The following is a 19,268-nucleotide window of genomic DNA, read 5'->3' on the forward strand; positions in this document are numbered from 1 at the left end:
TTACTAATCGGACATTTAGATTTCATTGTTAAAAGTTCGTTACAAAGAATACCGATGCGATATCTGACTTGTGGCACTTCAAGTACGTTACCGACACAGACGAATTCCGACCCACCATTCTTTGCATCGCAAGTAGACAGGCACACCTTGAACAGTGTCTACTTTGTTGACACCGCCGGCCAATATCCCCGTCTACATTAAAGCCGCCGAGCCGACGGCATGCGCTCCCTGTTTTGTTTCAGAAACAGCACATCTCCAATTGAAATCGCGCAGATGAGGGCGTGTTCTGATTCTCAAATCAGTGTTTGCTCAACGTGCTTCGAGAGGCGCCATGAGCAACAACAGGTACGGATGCGGCCGCCAGCCCGTGCCGCGGATGGGCCCGCACCGACTCAGAAATTCAGTGGGTCACGCAGCGTGTTTGAAAGTTAACTATGCGCCGCCGCCGCGGAGCCTAATGCCGGTCCTCTGGGAGGGAAAGGCCGGTCTCTCGGACTGAGGCCGCTAACTACAGGCTGTCGAGCTCGGCCCTTGGCCGGTGTAACAGCAGCCCTGTCACGTGACGCCCACTCGCTAACCATAGACCTGTCACGTGGTCATCAGACGCTGCCAAACGGTCGAGGTCGCACCGACACCAACAGACCGTCTTTGGTAATGCTGATCTCGGGACGCTAGACGTGGGCAACTTTCATAGCTTATCCGCATGATGTTACCGTCTCCTCGCGCTGGCGTCTTGGCAAACTCTTGTAATGTACATACATACAGCGACGACAAAGATCGCCGCTGCTCGGTCGTAACTGCAGGAACAAATGTCACCACTTTGGTCAACAGACTCTTGGCCAAGCAGCAACTGCAGCTTCACCTTCATCAAAGATAGCTCCTTACAGCCCAGACCGAGCCAATGTCTTCTCATCAGGCTCGGCGCTGCGTTTCGCCGATAAATCTGCCTCAGCCCGAGCGCCGAGCTGTGGCCTCAAGGCTGCGCCAGCACGACACTGAGGTGCGGCGAAGGCGGCGCAGTGCGTCAGGCGGCGTCACGCACCCCGCGCCGCGCTGCCTCGTAATTCAATCTGCGCAGCGCCGGCTGCCGCCAGCGGGCGTGAGCGAGTCGCGCGCGGCGGCGTCTCGCCGAGCTTCTGTCGACGGCCGCGGCGTGACGGCGCATCGCGGCGCGATCTCAGCGGCAGAGGGGCGAGGTGGAGCCGCTGCCGGCGCGATCTCAGCGGCGAGGTAGCCGCTGCCGGAGGCGCCTCTCACTATCGCGGCCACCGTCAGCCGGCTTATGCTTCTGGAGGCCGGGCACGCGGTGGGCAGTCTTGTCCAGCCGCCAGACAAGTCATCTAGCATGCGGGTGAAGGGACGATAGTGCAGGCCATGAATGAGCACTCTGCCATTAGAAGGACACATGGAGGTCGGCGGGTTAGACGGGGATATACCCTAAAGTACACACTACACAGGTGTATGTAAGTGTTTTCCTGTGAGGCCACGTTTGAAAAAGTAGGGTTCACTGGAGCGTGTGAGGAAAATCCGGCGATTCGGCGGCTGGCTTTGAAGAGCGCAGAATGGGTGGCCCAGCCACGACGGGAAGGAATAGAGGAGGCACACAGGTGAAGCAGGCGGAGAAGGCAAAGCTGGACAAACTTTTCGGTCGCATTGTCAGAACTTAGCAAAACTATTTTTAGTTTGATGGTGAAGGGTCGTACCTGGCACTTTGGTCTAATAATTTCACGAAAACGGAAACCGTCGTTGAGGCTCGTTCCCAGAACGGAAGGCAAAATAGCATTCGCACCTTATCTTCCTCCACTAATGGCTTCAGAAATCCCAGGAATTCGTTTCAGCATGCACCGTCAGTACTCGGCACAATTGCATGGATCTGCACATCGGGAAATCTTCGGCGGCCTCAGGTGCACTTAGTCGTGTGTGCATTCACTTTGCCGACATCGAACGTCAATCCGGAGTTCTGCATAGTCGCTAGTCATTGGCCATTGCATAGTGTGGAGACAGCACGAGCGGCACCAGTACCTACCGGCACTACTACATCAGCACCAACAGCGTCACATCGTCACCATAACTGATGGCCCTTCTGCCCGCGCTGATGGGCGAACGGACTGACATGAGATTTTCGGTCTCTGCCACCACGTCGCCCGCCCTAACCCCATTACTGACCTGCATGTGCTCTGTTTCGCCCGGCGGCGACGACGATGGCGGTGACGAGAAGAGCGTGATTGTCTCTGCGCTCCTCCCCAGCTAAGAAAGAAAGATGAAAGCCTGCCGCCAGCCCCTCTGGACAGACACATTCCGGTCGGAAGTGCAGGATTTGGCCCCGAGAAGGAGGGCAACAGGAGGAGGGGCTCATTGCTGACATGCCGGCTCCGCACCGTGAAATTAACGGAATCTCTGCGCTCGACTCTGCAGCTGTCCAATATTTCGCGCCGGCTGAGCTCCCGTCAATCACGTCTTGGCTGGCATGTTCGCGTGGTAAGCTCGGGATTTGGGGTAGGAGTGCTCGAGCAGTGCGCGCCAGAGGAGTATGCGGCGCGTTCAGTTGTAAGCTCATTCAAACCCGAAGCTGTTCGAATGAGGATGAGCTGGTCGAAGGTTTCAGTGTACTCTGTGATACCTTTGACCTGCAGCGTCGGAATAACGTCAATGCAGCTGAATGACCAGAGTTACAAAATAATTCCACAGTCATAACCGCGGGCGGATCTAAGTGGCACTGAAACGCAAAAATAGCAGAAGGATCCAGAAACTGAGTGATAGAAGAAGAGGCCTATTGAGAAGTCTGGCTGAGAGGAAACTTCACCCGGAATCATTCGACAACAACTATCAATGGGTCGACCTCCCTGCAAAGTTAACCAAATAATTTAAAAAATACCCGATATTTACGAGGCGAGATAAACTTAAACTTCCTGAAGTGCTGCTTCTAAGTTCTAGCTCCTATATAACTTCATACTAGTTATACGTTAGAATAATCTTAAAACTAGAGCACCAATTCCAAAACCATTTCATTTTAGATCCGCTACACCGTAGGCATGTTAAATGTCTTACGGTAACTCAGGCGTAGCTTGCTATTAAGCAAATAAATTAAATTACCTTGGGCCATTGGGCAGGCGGCTTAGTGCCCTAATCTTATAGCAAGTGAACTTTGAACCAGCAATTGCTTCACAGATACCAAATTGGGTATGGTCATCATTCCCGTTATTATTCATTCAAATGCATCTTCATGAGATACCACCCCTGCTCATAAAGTAAGAACATAAATTACGTCATAAAACCATTAGGCGTCCACCAATCAGGCCGGGAAACTCACCCGGCTCGCAGGCCAGAGTGGCCAGATCATCTGACCAATCAGGAACGATGACGCTGGACCACCGACGTCGGGTGAGGCGTCTCGCCTCGCTGCAATGACGTTGCCTGACATCCAGTCACTGTCCCGTCATTCTGCTTTCTGGTTCTAAGGCCTTCTACCATTACTTTGACGCCAGTCTTCAATTTCCTCGTGCGGGCCTTGATTTCAAGCTGTAAGCGGCTTCAGAAAATGGCGCCTCTCCGCGTTCATAAGCTCGTCATCGCTGTCTTTCAAATACGTTCGTCGCTCCACTACACCTAAGCTTCTCACAAAGACCTTCCAAGTGACCACCATTACATGCACCCAGTTACCGGCCTGCTGATGTCCCGTTTCACATCTTTCCTCACTCTTCCTACATCGACGCCGCTTACTCCTATCCCCTCCCTTCTTCTCCTCTCCCACCAGACAAGCAGACGCTACCGGTCGACGTCCCGTCGACACCGCTCATCGAGAGGTAACGGCGGCGACGCTAAAAAGACGACAGTGTTTGGAGGGCCGCACTCCATGTTTGTTCTGCTGCTGCCACGTGACGAGGGGCACGCTCCTCTCGGCGGGGAGTCGCCGCGCGCTGATGAGGGAGTCAGCTGTCAGCCGTCAGCAGTTCGGAATCAGCAGTCAGCGGACAATAGTCAACAGGCAGTAGCCGACAACTAACAAGCGCTAGAAAAATCAGCAAATGACAGCCTTGCTGGACCATTTCAGGTTGCAACAACAGCTACAGGGTGTTTCACTAAAAGTGTCAAAAAGTAAAAGGTCATAATGCACATAATAACAATGTTTTCTACGGAAATTTGCATACCATTTCATCCGCAATTGTTGGACATTTGAATATATAAAAACGATAGCACCGTCACTCAAACCTATTCCACATATCCGCCCCTTCTTTTGATGCACCGTTTCGGCACGTGTCCGGAGGTGCCTCACAGCCCGTTTTCATCTTCAGCGTCCAGACTGTCGGCAAAGCCTTGAATGGTGCTCTTCAGCTCCCGAAGTGATGCGACTTGAGTCTTGCTCAGCTCTGCGAGAGCTACTGACCAAAACCAGAAGTAAAGCAGTGACAGATCGGGGCTTCGCGCTGGCCAGAGGCGGGCGGCGAGGCAGATGATTTTTCGGCGCAGGAACTTCTAATCCAGCCTGGTGGTTACAGCCATTATAGTGTCTGTTTTTGATAACTTGTAAGGCCTTGGCTATTTCTGATGTTGAAATTAGCTTCTTGTTATCTTCAAAGACCCTCAAAAAGACCCTGACCTTTTCAACGGTTTCCGCCGAGAGGTGGGGGACCCCGCCTTTTTTGGACTGGGACCGGCATCGAAGAAACCCTTTTAAACCAAGGAAGCCCTTTGAACCTTAAATAATCTGGAACGTAGCGAGGTGAGAGAATAAAACGTTTCCTGAAAAATCGGCATACGGTTTCAATGTTTCTGATGGCACCAAAGGAAAGTGTAATTCACCCCTCCTGTTGCGGTGTAAATAACCTGTTCTTGTTCTGCATAAGGGAAAAAACACTAGTAATTCTTTGGCCTCCTGCCCTCGCTCCGTATGAGTGTAAAATATATATTAAATGGACAAAACATAAATGTCCAAAAATTTGCAACAAAGCCACGTGCGCAAACACGTGATTTGCATATTTTATATAACTTTGATAGGCATTTACTTTTTGACACTTTTAGTGAAACACCCTGTAGACTAGAAGTCATTGGTCAGCACACGAAAGTGTCTAATTGATGGTCACCAGCCGGGCTCATTCGGCTGGAACAGCAGCCAGCAGCATCAGCAGGGACGAACCTCGTCAGCAGTCAGAGCAGTCTACGTTCGACAACTATAGCACCAAAAGCGGATGACGATGTCGATGATGTCGCTGCTGACGATGCCAGGTCGACGTTAATTGGAGTAAAGCCCAGAGATGGTAACAAAGGTTAGGGTTGTTGAACCAAAAAGTGGAAAATGGTCAACCAGTGTTGGAGGCCAAATGAAGGATGTTGATCTCAAAGCAACATAATCCAATTAGCTATGTAGACCGTTGAGTGATGGATTTTCGATAAGACGCCTGACCGGCGAACCGCGAAAGTCCCGCCATGACTCCGTAAGCCATGCTGAGTTGAATATTATAGTAATGATTCGTTCTGTGTTAATGACGTACAGTGGATACTAGACAGTCATCATAAAACTGCTGACTGAGCACGCTACCACGCGAAGACGAACACTCGATGACATGTATTATCGCACATTTATAAACTGCAAATGAAGCCAGCCTGTATACAAACCCAGTCATCACAACCAATTGCTTCACTGAACGTAGGTATCTGGACCAAGACGCCCCTAGTCACCGCGCCCGCTCCCGTCATCTGTATAATTCTACACATCAGCGACCACCTCCGGGGAAAGAAGACAAATCACGCGGAACGACGCATCCAATCAGCGGCGGCGCCGCCTCGGGCGCGGACCACCACTTGATGACGTCACAGGTCACCGCGCCTGAGGCGGTGACACGCTGAATATAGCCGCAGGGCAGGTCGGCGGCGAGCGCTGGGATTGCTCGCGCCGAGATGGCTCGGAATAGAAGCATTATTATTCCGATTCCGGTAGATTGGAATGTCAGGGCCGAGGGCGGCTATCGATGAGGTGACGATGACCAGAAATCGGTGGGTGATTTTGTGACGGGTTTCGGGATGTTGTGGTGACAGTTTGAGAGCTTTCTGTCGAAATGTGAGCTGGGATGTAGTGTGAAAGGACAATCAGGAATGTCAGTGAATCAGCAGTTTGTCCCAGGGCCAGTGTCCTCAAGGAAAGGCGACACTGCTGCCCCTCGCTGAGGGTGTCAGCGGTGTGGTCGCTGAGTCCTAAAGAATGTAGCATGGCTCAGCTTTTGAAATGATTATTGGGAAGGTCATCACAGCAAACAGGGAAAATGCTCGCCTCTTAATTGGCCACATAAACAGGTGGAAAAGGGTGATCTCGAAATTGACTCGACGCTCGAGAATGTTGCAGCTTGTGCAATAGTCATTCTTCTGCAGTTATCAGTCGCGTTGCTACCTTGAAACCGTTATCGTTGAACATTGCTGCGGGCTGACGTGTATATCTGGTGCAATACAAAGGCAAATTATGTCCGTGTCCCTGCTCTTTTTCCGTGCACTTCTTCGGGTGCGCTGCAAATGCACGCCAACGTGACAATAATAACGTCTGACGGGTAGCGCGACCAGGAAAATGGTCATTGTGGTTACATACATTGTGTGGGCTGTGAGTCTACCAAGTGAAAGCAGCCTTCACTTGGCATTGCTCTTTTCGTAAAGACAGTCGCTCAATTGGTCATCTTATGTCGTGTCAAGAGCACAGCGAACATGGGTGCATGAGATGATGAGCAGGATGAATGAGCAATGCTGATGGAGTATCTGAGGTAACTGAAGGCTGCTTCTGTTTACTTATGTATTTGCATTCCATTTAAAAAGGCAAATAAATTTTCTTACCTATCGAATGCCTCATTTAGGTAGGTAGGTTGGTGCACTGTGCATCGCAAAAGGCGCCTCTGATAAAAGCGTGAATAAATATTCGTAAAAAGTATTCTAATACACCACTCGAAATCTGAAAGACATCATTTTCATTTCAAAAACAGATTATCAACCAAATCAAAGGCAACTGGTGTAAGCCTGAGATTGAAAGACTCAACACTAGCTAAGATGGCAAAATCTCCAGCCAAATGAAGAGCTAGCTTACGTCCAATATCTGTGATTTAATCTGCATATATTAAATCATAATCATAACCATAATCATATGATTTAATATGCATATATTAGTTATTATGCTAATTATGAGCTAGTGGCTAGCGTACCACATTGAAGTGCGACATTCTTGGTAGCTTGAGAGTGTCCTGCATCATTTGATGTGTGCTATATTAGATATATTTCAAGCCAGCAAACCCCAGTGAAATAAAACATATAAAATTTGAAAGTGCGGGAGCATAATCAACAGAGCGGTATGTGGTGCGGCTGTTATGTACCTAGCTGTTTTGTACTCACAGACTCCTCAGCTGCCGGAGGTCCCTGAAGTCTGCCTGTCGTATCACGGTAAGATTGTTCCCTTCCAGTTGCCTGTGAACAGAACACGAGGTCAGCACTAGTATCGGGTCAATTCACACGACACAGGTCACAAGGTACAGGTCAGGTCACATGACACAAGTCCTATTCACACCTAGCCCTCCCAACAAAGGCGCCACCGGTTCGGCGCGAACTCTACTAGATCAGTTATCCCCGGGACCTCTATCCCTGCTGTCCTCTAGTCGATCAGCGCCGGTATAATCCCGCAGGTGTCGACAGTCGCCGGCAGATCCGCACAGTGTGACCGCAGAGCATGACTCTCACCTAGAACCGATACCATCTCCGCGCATCCGACAGTAATCCTACGTGACCAAACCGGCCCTGCGCCGCGCGCGCCCACTCTGAATGGCAATGCACCGCTGACAGCTTCTCCCGCACCCGTTGGCTACGGCCGGGTCAGGGCCAGTTTTTGTCAGTGGGGGCCCTCGACTCCCAGGCATCCCAAGCCCTCTCGGTCCCCTGTCCCATCCCACGAACTGGGGACCGTCCCGCCCGTTCTATCATCGAACAACAATCGATTGTGCGATGACGGGCCTACGAATTATTCGCGTCACATTACTGTGATTGATTCGTCAACTGCCGGGCGTTTTTACGCTGCCCTGCAGTCAGATGGAGAAAGATGGTGCCCGCTGTCAACACTAGCCAGAGGCGTAACGAAAGGGGTGCGAAGGCAGGGAAAGCCTCGGGGACAATAGCCAATGGAATCCGGCATATTCAAACGCTACCCCGCCCCGCTGGTGCCTACGCGTGAGTCTGCTAGTGGAATTAATTACGCCGAGTTTCGATACAACGGCGCCTGCTAATCCAGGCGGGCCCGGGGCTTACTGGTGTGTTATTTATCACCTCTGAATCCATAGGAATTACGGCGCGCGATGCGGTGGAGCAAAAACGCACCGGTCCTGTCCCCTCCTCTCTGCTCGGCACGGCGGCGTCCGGACCGGAGGCAGGCGCAGTGTAGTATTACAGGGGAGAGAGGCGCCAGAGAGGCGCCAGGGGGGCGACAAAGGACACGAAACAAGACCCACCGTCGGAGGCCAGAGCCTACCACCAATGCCGACGGCAGAAGATACAGCAAGGTCGGAACTGGCGAAGGTCGGGGCTTGAGGACGGAGGCCGAAAGATGTCAGAGGACATAAGTCAGTGAAAAAAACGGCTTACACTGTCGGCTTGTGGAGAGAAAGAGAGAGAGAGAGAGAGAGAGAGAGAGAGAGAGAGAGAGAGAGAGAGAGAGAGAGAGAGAGAGAGAGAGAGAGGCGGGACAGATGGATGGGAGGACGTGTCGGGAGGGACGGCAGCGGAAGCCGTGCGTAACCAGAGATAGAGCTGATAATTGTGTGGCCTTCGCGGCGATGGTTGTACCGGACAGCTATGGCAGCCGCAATGCCGCCGAGGGACGCCCGCGTCCGGCTGGCTGCCAAGGAATCGCTTGCTCTTGATCTATTTGTTATGCACGAAAACAGCCCACAAAAGGTCACCCATATTTGAAGAAAAAAAAATCAGTCTTCTCTTTATGGAAGGAAATGTTACATCAAATCATATTACCCGTGCAACGCTATGGTTGCTGCTTCAATCCTCTACTTACGCACTTGACCTTTCCAGATTGCGAAGCAGTAAGCTCATCAGTCACACCACTTCGACCTTCAGCTTTTCAAAAATTACTGACAAAGTCCATCGCCACCCATGTTTAATCGGCACAATGATGAGGGGCTACGCCATAAATGGCTCCTGGTTAGCTCAGTAGCGAGCTCAGCCGTGCGAATGTTGGTTGCGCCCACAGCTGAGCCTCTAATCCAATCACCAGAGGCGAAACCGTGTCCAAACCTCGCTGAACAGTCTGCGAGCCGAGAAACCGAACGGTACGCGATTTAGCACAGAAGCACCACCACTTCAAGCCTGGAGAGTTACTGGGCGCTCAAGTGGCGCCAGCCGGGCCACATGTGATTGTTATGGTGAGAAAGGATGGTGAGAAAAGGTGCTCCAATCGTGAGAATGGGTGGCGATCCGTGTGATATGGTTCACTGGAGCATTGCCGCAGGACGGCGCCCAACTGCGGCGGGTTTTATGTCGCCGGCTTTCGGAGGAGGTTCGCAGAAACGACTCAGGCGGGTGTGTCCCGGTTATGCGTCTGTGTATTCAGGGATTCAGGCTGGGCAATGCAAGCAAACCGTGCAAATCGGCATAAATAATGATTTTTAATAACTTGCTGATAATGGTAAGATCAATAGATATTTCTGTTTATTTATTCGGCTCAATTGACCAAGTTTATCCGATCCTGCAAAACAAAGAAGCCTTAAATTGATTTCACGAAAGTCAGTTTTTATGTCGGTGCCGTACGTAACCAATACGCACCTGTAACTATATCTTGACCATAACCTATCATGTCTCCGAGTCGAGCCTCGCATGACAGGACTTCAAAAGACGGCCGATGTATCGCCGGCCCATCCCCAGTCCGCCTCGCCCCGGGGCGTTGGCAGAGCCGGTGACGGGTCGGCGGCAGTGTGGCGGCGTGGGGTGGCGGTGGCGGCGGTCAGGCGGTCAGCCCAGGTTTCCTGTCCAGTAATCGATAGAGGTGGCGACACTCAGCCGCGGCGGCCCGGCGCCTGACCCCCCTCCGTCCCCCTCTGATGGGGACGCACATCAGTGGACCACCGCCGGCGCGGCGGCGATCCCCAGGCACGGCGGGAACGGTACGGAGATCGTATCGGGTGACCCCCGCACGCGCCGGCCGGCCACACGCACGACCGACACCGCTGCCGTGTTGGTGCTGCTGCTGCTGCTGTTACTTATCCTGCTGACCTGACCTCAGCTTTATCTAACGCTCGCCGCTCGCATTTATCACCTTCCAACGACAGCCTTCGCATCAGACAACTCCATCTGACTGTGAAGAGGCACCGGGTCCGACCCTCGATGGAGTTGTTTTGCCAGCGACAAGTGGACCTTCCGAGTGGAGATATTTGAATACCGGAAGGGTGGCTCGTTACCGCGTTCAACACGCGCAGTATGGGCGACCCGCAACAGGCTGAGATGAGTTTATTGGGGTCCGACTCTGACATTTACACACATCAGCACTAGTGCACTACGCAATAACACGGCCCGGTGTTGTGTTTGAGTCGGAAGGAGCCGGTCGGTGTGGCGCTGCGGCGCCCTCCGTCCGCGTGCGAGGCTCCAACTGCTTCAGGGTGGAGTCGCTGGATTGCGTGCGGTGCCACCCCGCAAAGGGCTCTTTAATCGAACTGGGGAGCCGCAGCAGCAATCGTTAGCGTGAGTCATGCCCGCTAGCAGTCACGGCGAGCGCCGCGACACACACACATACACACAAATCGTCGGCGCCGTCGCCGTCTTCGAAAACGGCCGACGACCGACGGACAGACGGAAGGAACTTGTTGGCCAGCCGTTGACCAATACGAGCTAACGGAAAACGTCCGACACAGACGGATAGACGGGCGGAAACGGACAGACGGATGGGTTTACGGATGGACGAGCGGACCGACGGGCGGACGGATAAACGGACGAAAGGACAGAGCAGATGGCATGACTGGAGGATGGATGGGTTTGGAAATTCAACTGGGCGGCGCGGGGCAATAAAACCTCCCTCATTATTACGGTTAGCTACCCAGGTGACAGTCGAATGGGCTGCGATAGAAATCTCACGCAAACATCTACTCACTGAAGCGGAGTTGAGTCAAACCCCCGGTAAAAAAGTATGAATGGAAAACTGGCAGGAAACGTATTAGGTGCTGAAATAGACAAACAAACCAGCCTATAAAAAGACGAGCCGCAGCCTTCGACAAAGTGACTGATGGACAGGGTGTTTTGACGTGCAATTGCCGCGTCAAACATTGTTACGGCCTGGTGAATTGAGTGTGGGCAGACGTGTTCAAACCGTTTGACTGAGCAAGGTGGCAGCGCAGCCAAACTATACCAAAGAGCACGTAATCTCAGCTGTGATAACTGACCCGTGAAAAGGTGAAGACATACCTAACCGAGCGTGTGACATCAGTTTTTGTAAAATAACTTCCCAAAATTATTACCAAATGTGACCTGCATATCATGTATATTTGACACGACTCTCGTTCGGCAGCATTGATTAACAACCTGGTATGAGAAGCAAAACACTGCAGAGAATCAGTAACTATGTAATTGCTTTGACGCGTGAAAGCCATTGATTGCGTGCGAGTCCCGACTGCCCCAATTAACTCAGAGCAGGAACAATCAGTTTCACATTTACCTAATTATCCACACAATTTGGGTCAAAATGTAGTCAACAGGCTAACACAGGAGACTATCGAGCTCAGCTGGGATTAGTTTCAACTCGTAACGAAGCGTTCCTTTGAAAAGTCCCTCGCCCTACCAAGCGCCGATCTCGCATCGATTCGATGCCGATTCCGGTTACGAAATCGCAGCTGCTGCGTCGACAGAGCTCATCGACTTTGGTATCTCGCTGATGTCAGCGCAGGTTTCGGCTCCCAGCGGCGCCGTGCTCCATCCTCAGCCGCCATCCCTCAGCGGGTGGTGACCCGTGACCCGAGACACGTGGTGGCCGCACGGGGGCACGGAGCGGCCACCTCCCCGTCCCCGTGATAAGTGGGCGCTGCCCCAGCGGCCGACTTGATGAAGTGACTTGTCGCCAGTAATGACTTGACAAAGTAAGGCGTCACCGGTCCGGACCTGATGCATTGCGCCGCGCCGGGGAGGCGGTCCGTCACCGGGGTGCGTTGCAGCCGGCACGCGGAGACCTGCCGTGGGAATGGTGAACAGCGGACAGCAGCTGCTGCTGCTGCCGGAGAGCAAATACAGATGTGAGCGGCGGACCTCTTCAGAGGTGGCGGGAAGTGGGACAATGGACGTCTTCGAAGATGTCTTCTTCACTGGGCTTCTTGAATTTTGTGAAATCAATGCCGACTTTGAATTCGATAATTTGCACTTTGCAGCAGTAGAGTTCAATTCCATTCACACACGAACAAGACGAATTAATTTCATCCAGTCTTAACCCGCGCCCCACTGGGGGGGGGGGCTATTTATAGCCCCCCCCCCTCCCGTTTTTCTGCAATAACTTCCAAACCGCTTGACGTATCAACGCCAAACTTTCAGTACCTTCGGCTGCATCAATTTGACACCTTGTGTCAAAATTTGAACTTCGTAGCTACCATAGGTCGGCCGGAAATGACGTCAGAGTGACGTCATGTTCGGCCGATTTCGACGCAAAACATTGAACCACGGCAATCGCTCCCAAGGGCTCAGTTTTTAAGCTAGATCCAATTTCTTTGCATGAGAGGACTCAGAATAGACTGCGCTATCAAACTGCTATCTCGGATTTTCAAAATTTTGAAAATTTTGAAAATTTTATATAATTAAATTCAAAATTTACATTTTCACATTTTTTTCAAAAAGTTTTTGACTTTCGAAAAAAAACTGGAATATATGTGATAGAATGCTTTATTATGACTAACTCTAGCAAGTTTTAGCTAAATATCTTCAAAAATGGCCAAGTTACATGCATTATTGCAAAAAAATAAAAATTATTAATTTTTCAAATCAATTTTTCACCACGTATTTGAGATCGTACGCCAATATAAATAGCACCATCGTGTTCCTGAGCTCAAACTGCATCCAATAGACACCTTTTCTGTTGAAAAATTATAACTTCAAAATTTGACCTTTTTGACCTGAAAGTGACCTGACCTAAGCTAAATTCGACTCAAAATGACCTCGAATGACACAGACGACATCACATTCGAAATCTTGGGCCTAAATGGACCATAAAACATGTGTCACGTGACCGACGCATGATATAATATTTTCGTGACCTGTGATGACCTGACCTTGACCTGAAAATCAAAGTACAACTTTGGCACCCTCAGGGTATCTAGAGCATCTGTTCACGAGTGTGTGAACCAAAAATGAGCCTGATCTGACTTGTAAGACGGCGGCCAGAGCCCAAAACGTGAACAAGCCAAAATGCTAATAATTTTTAATTTGACCTGACCTGTGACGTCATCGGTGACCTCGAGGTCAATGAAATTAGGTTTCGCTCGACAGTTTTTCCGGGGCTATCAGACGCCGTTTGAATTTTGACGATCGGCCCAGTAGTTTCGGAGTTAGGAGGGGGGGCTATGAATAGCCCCCCCCCCCCCAGTAGGGCGTGTTATACGCAGGGTTCCGGACAAAATATCGAAAAGCAAAATATCAAATAGCAAAATATCGAAGACAAATTATCGAAGTGGCAGAATATCGAAAGCAAAATATCGAATGCGCAAAATATCGAAATCGCAAAATATCGAACCGCAAAATATCGACATCGCAAAATATCGACATCGCAAAATATTGAATTGCATAATATCGAATTGCAAAATATCGAACTCGCAAAATATCGAATAGCATAATATCGAAAGCAAAATATCGAAACGCAAAATATCGAAAGACAAAATATTGAAAGACAAAATATCGAAAGACAAAACATCGAAAGACAAAATATCGAAAGACAAAATATCGAACGCAGAATATCGAAATGACAAAATATCGAACGCAAAATATCGAACAGACAAAATATCGAAAGACAAAATATCGAAATGGCAAAATATGGAACGCAGAATATCGAAAAGACAAAATATCGAACGCAGAATATCGAAAAGACAAAATATCGAACGCAAAATATCGAAATGACAAAATAACGAACGCAAAGCGTCGAAAAGGTAAAATATCGACTTGAAATGGCCCTCTGCGGACTCCTTAGAGCTCTGTCGAACTCTGTCGAAATTAGGTTTCGCTCGACAGATCTTCCAGGGCTATCAAACATGGGCTGATCCAACCCAGAGTTTTGGGAGGGGCAAACCATCACAATTTATTGCTTCTTTTCATGCACTGCCATAGACGTAATGTTAAAAATGATGTCCTTTGTGGAGGGCAATTGCCCTATTTGCCCTCCCCTGGATCCGCCACTGCTATCAAACACCGTTTGAGTTTTGAAAATCGGTCCAGTAGCTTCGGAGATAGGAGGGGGGGGGGGCTCTCTAAGACCCCACACATACTTTTGGGGCCCAAACGCTTGCTCCTGAAGGACCCACTGAGACTCCTAGTCCTTTCCTCTATTCAGTCCTCCATACTGGCTCTTTTAGGCTAAACATCGGCTCCTGGTGGCCATCCCGGCTTTGGAGGGTCTCCATACAGGCTTTTTTGGGTCCGATGCAGTCTCTGAGAGCCATCAAAAGCCTTTCGAGCCTACGAGTGTACTGCTTTCTGAAACCCTTCAGCAACTTCTGAGGGACCGACCCTGGTCGGAGGGCTCATTCGGTCTGGGGAGTCATGTAGGTCTCTGGAGGAGCCTCTAAGGGGTCGGTTTGCAAGGGGCTTTTAAACACGGTCTTCTAAGAACGGTCTCATAGGGCCCTTAATGGTCCACTGCGGATCCAGAAAAGTGGGTTGAGATGCTGAGGGTGGTGGCTAGACTAAAACAAGATTAGATGATAAAAACTAGCTGCATTTGCTTCGTTATGATATGATATGATGATGAGATAGGTACACTGTAATTTCAAATATTTTGCAGAACTTGTGTGTTTGGGGATAGTTTTCCAAAATCTTCGTTTTTCATAAAGCAATTCAGAGTGTTCCAAGTCTATCATGGACCCGCTGATTGCTCTTTGAGGCCTACAGATAACAGAGGGCCCGATGAGTTCGACAGAGCTCTAAGGAGTCCGCAGAGGGCCATTTCAAGTCGATATTTTACCTTTTCGACACTTTGCGTTCGTTATTTTGTCTTTTTGATATTTTGCGTTCGATATTTTGCCTTTTCGATATTTTGCGTTCCATATTTTGTCTGTTCGATATTTTGCGTTCGATATTTTGCCTTTTCGATATTCTGCGTTCGATATTCTGCCTTTTCGATATTTTGCGTTCGATATTTTGTCTGTTCGATATTTTGCGTTCGATATTTTGTCTTTTCGATATTTTGTCTTTCGATATTTTGTCTTTCCAAACTTTGTCTTTCGATATTTTGTCTTTTGATATTTTGCTTTTCGATATTTTGCGTTTCGATATTTTGCTTTCGATATTATGCTATTCGATATTTTGCGATTTCGATATTTTGCAATTCGATATTTTGCGATTCGATATTTTGCGATTTCGATATTTTGCGATTTCGATATTTTGCAATCCGATATTTTGCGATTTCGATATTTTGCAATTTCGATAATTTGCGACTTCGATATTTTGCTTTCGATAACTTGCGTTCGATATTTTGCGCCTCGATATTTTGCGTTTCGATATTTTGTCATGGTATACGCAGACCCCAGTGGGGCGCGGGTTAAGAAAAAGAGCCATTCGCAAAAAGTCAAAGCGTGAAATAAAATCATTTTCCCGACTCCCGTGCCAACGCTTCAAAATATGAAAAACTAGCGCCACTTCCACACTCAAACCCCACTGTTCAACAATTGACCCTCCGTCAGCCCCTATGTCGTCACCTCAGGCAAAGGTCAGGCCAAGTCCGCGGCTCTCGGGGCCGGGGGCGGCGGGTAAAGCGGTCATCATTCTCCCTGGCACCGCACTGGCACCTCATAGCCACGACCACGGCCGCCAATTTCGCAGCTCTCTGTCTAGGAGCCGAAACTGGTCCCGTCTGACCGCTGCCAACTGGAGAAATCCATCAGCCCAGCCAGATGACCCTTCCCGGTGGCCAGGAGGAATCAGTGGTCATCCCAGGAGATTCCAGGGAATCCCAGCCGTGGCGCAGGGGCTAAGTGGGTGAATATTCATAAGTTTGCCGGTGACGGGTCCGGGTTCAATATTGCCAGAAAAGTAAACAGTGAAGAGAAGCTGGCAATCATTCCTAGTGAAGTGCAAGATCAACATATGATCAAAAGATACGGACGGGCGCCCTATTCATAGCCAAGCTAAACGCCACAATTCACCACTCGGATCTAAGGTTTCGTAAATATTGAGACTGACTAAAGTTTATAGGTCAGTAGCTCTTCATGCACGGTAGCATCATGCCATTCAACCCAGACACCACCCCTGGCACTTGAGTTTGGCCAGGCGTCAAACCGCGTCTCTCTGTATCTTCCGCCGACCGTTCGTCTGATGACAATCCCAGCTCGCCAGTTTACCAGTCGCCGGCCCGTCTGCAGGAGGCGGCCGGTGCTTTTTACCAGCTGGTAAACAGGGGTGTGAGCTGTTTGTTTCACACACCAGTCACGCGCCGCTCAGAGGCGCGCTGCGAGCTCCTCGCGGTGTCGGAGCTTGAGCTGTGAATTCGCAACGTCAGTGCTGAGGGCTCACTCGGCTTGTGATGTGAGTTCTCGGGAAATAAGTTCAGGTTATGGTTAGCTACCGTGTAAGTGAAGATATATTAAATTGTGCGCTAAGTTGCGGGCATCAATAATTGAGGTGCGAGCGATATCAGCTCCTTAAATCAATTCACACAATTTAGGCTGGAGTTCATTCTAACCATCTATTTACATCTATTTCACTCAGCTCACTGTTGCTGGGAGACAGGTCAATATTGCCCAGCTGACCTATTCAAAGCCGACCAGAATCGATGTTGTGAGCTCGGCTCTCCCAAATGCCGATACACCTACAAAGACCGTTGCAGGGACCATATGAGATTGAATTCGATCAGCTCTAGGCGCGTGACTTAATTTTGAGACCGCAGGGGAGCAACGACTCCTGAGCAGCCGTATTCTGTGACAGACGACAGTATATGCATAGCCTATCGGAGCAAGGTCAACAACATCTACGAGACTGCAGGTGTGCAAAGGTACTTAAAATGTTTTCCCACGGCCAGTCTCATGTCAAACGGCCATAAGGTCACGGGCTTGTTCGTCTTGGTCAAGATCATAACTCATACACCTGCCCGAAACTACTATTGAGTATCTCTTCCCCATACCGTATCTTTATTCCACACCGGAGCTTTATTCTACCTTTATTCCATATCATCATCCTCTGCTCTCTTTTGTGTCTCGTCTCTAACCGTCTCCATGTTATCGGCCCGTCTCCGTATAGCCTCTGCCCGTCTCCGTATATTATCTGCCCGTCTCCGTATTGCATCTGCTCGTCGCCTAATTGTCCCTGCCATTCTCTGCATGGTCTCAGCCCGTTTCTCTACTGTGTCTGCCTGATTCCATATTGTCTCTGCCCGTCTCCACCCGCCTCCATATTGTCTCTGCCCGTCTCTACCCGTCTCCGTATTGTCTCTGCCCGTCTCCGTATTGTCTCGGCATTGTCTCTCCAGTCTCCAGGTCCGGCCCGCTGCCCGGCGCGCCGGTGTGCTATCAGAGCCCCGCCTTCCTGCCAGTTGGGATTTCACACACGGCAGCGCCCGCTGGAACTGCCATTGTCCTGCCCCGACAGACGGGATCGTATCGCCACTTTCGAATTAGGCGGACTCGCCGCTCGCAGGGCGGCCACAGGTTCAGGCAGGGTCTGCACCGGTGGCTCTGTGAGGGCGGCTCACTGGTGACGGCCGGGTTTATGTGACGATAAATAGGGAACGTTAGGGTGAAATAGGCGTGACGGTGTTACGCAAGGTGAAGAGAAGGTAATTGGCAAAAAGTGGCGGCTCATTATAGCTAAGTCGTGTCATGGCAAAAGTGCTATTCGCATGATAGAATATTTATGCGCCGTAAATGCTATGTTTACAACTAGTACCTACTACCTACAATTCTATATTTCTGTCAACATACTTTCCTTTCAAGTTTTGTTGCGGAAAAGGCTAAAAGTGGGCGTTATTCAGACTGCAAAATAAGTTGGAAACTGCTCGTGCGTCACCAATAATGTGCGACTTATTATCATTGTAGAAACTGAAAATGATGAATAACGCATCGGGGCCTATAGCTATACCTCTCCAAAAATATCACATCATAACTAATTGATGTTCCTGTCAATAACAGAAACCATTAGGGCTTCGTTATCGACATACGAGTCAATTAAATACTGCAAACAATAGGCTGGTACAATCTCAGCAATCTCAGCATCCATACGGAACGGCAGTGCAAAACGACCAGCATTCAGTCGCTTTGAAAAAGGTCTAAAAACTGGTCATTGCCGAGAGCTTAACGGCTGTAGCCTGATTTTCTTGCAAAGTGGCAGCATGAAAGCCCGCCCGAGCTAGACAAAAACAAACTGATTATGCCCCTGTAAATGAGAACTAATTGATCAGCAGAGCAATAGATGTAGCGGCCGATATTGCTGGTTAGAAACTGGACCTGCAGCGTACGAACACTATGTATTGGATTGTCGATGCAGTTTGTGCTTTGCATGCTAGTCTTTAAGACGAGTTAGAAAATATGTTTGGTCAGTTCACCATCCGTAAATCGGCCATAAGCATCCACTTTCAAAAAGTATTCAAAGGCGTGTTTTCCTTGCTTCGCCGGTCGCCCTTGCTTCGAGATCCCTACCACTGAAGTTCGGTCACCACCCGACCCACACCCGGAAACGTAACAGCACCTCAATTTAGCCTCTTGTCGTCGGTCAGCTCGGGTCAGATACCGTTCGCAGTCCCGGCAGCGCCCATCGTCACCGTGCAGCTCTCATCGTCACCGTGCAGCACCCATCCCCACCCAGGCCACGTCCTCTGTGCCACCAAGACGCGCGCGTCTCACGTCTGAGACCACCTGCGGCGAGCGGCGGCGCGGCGCGGCAAAAAGGCGGCGTGCGTGTGGCGATCGCGGCGTGCGTGAGGCGATCGCGACGCAGCCATGACTGGCTGCCGGTAAACAGCTCGTCGATCACGAGCGCGGCGCCGCTGCAGGCCGGCCTGAATGAGCGCGGCTCGCCATCCATCGCCAGATTGAATCAGGAAACGTCCGCTCGCCGCCCCGCAATGGAATAATTGGAGC

At 50.2% G+C, this 19,268-nt stretch overlaps 1 protein-coding gene across 1 annotated transcript in view; it reads right to left on the reverse strand.

Moving 5' to 3' along the window:
* Positions 1–7,362: 7,362 nt before the first annotated feature.
* The window catches only part of LOC122366373 (complex I assembly factor TIMMDC1, mitochondrial-like), a 35,395-nt gene continuing 23,489 nt past the window's right edge, over positions 7,363–19,268 (reverse strand). Inside the window, exon 10 of the mRNA XM_043338562.1 lies at positions 7,363–7,434. The gene's annotated coding sequence lies outside the window, so the exon portion shown is untranslated. The remainder of the gene's footprint in view (positions 7,435–19,268) is intronic.

Source organism: Amphibalanus amphitrite, unplaced genomic scaffold (assembly GCF_019059575.1).
Source record: "Amphibalanus amphitrite isolate SeventyFive unplaced genomic scaffold, NRLGWU_Aamphi_draft 000801F_arrow, whole genome shotgun sequence".
NCBI classification, from domain to species: domain Eukaryota; kingdom Metazoa; phylum Arthropoda; class Thecostraca; order Balanomorpha; family Balanidae; genus Amphibalanus; species Amphibalanus amphitrite.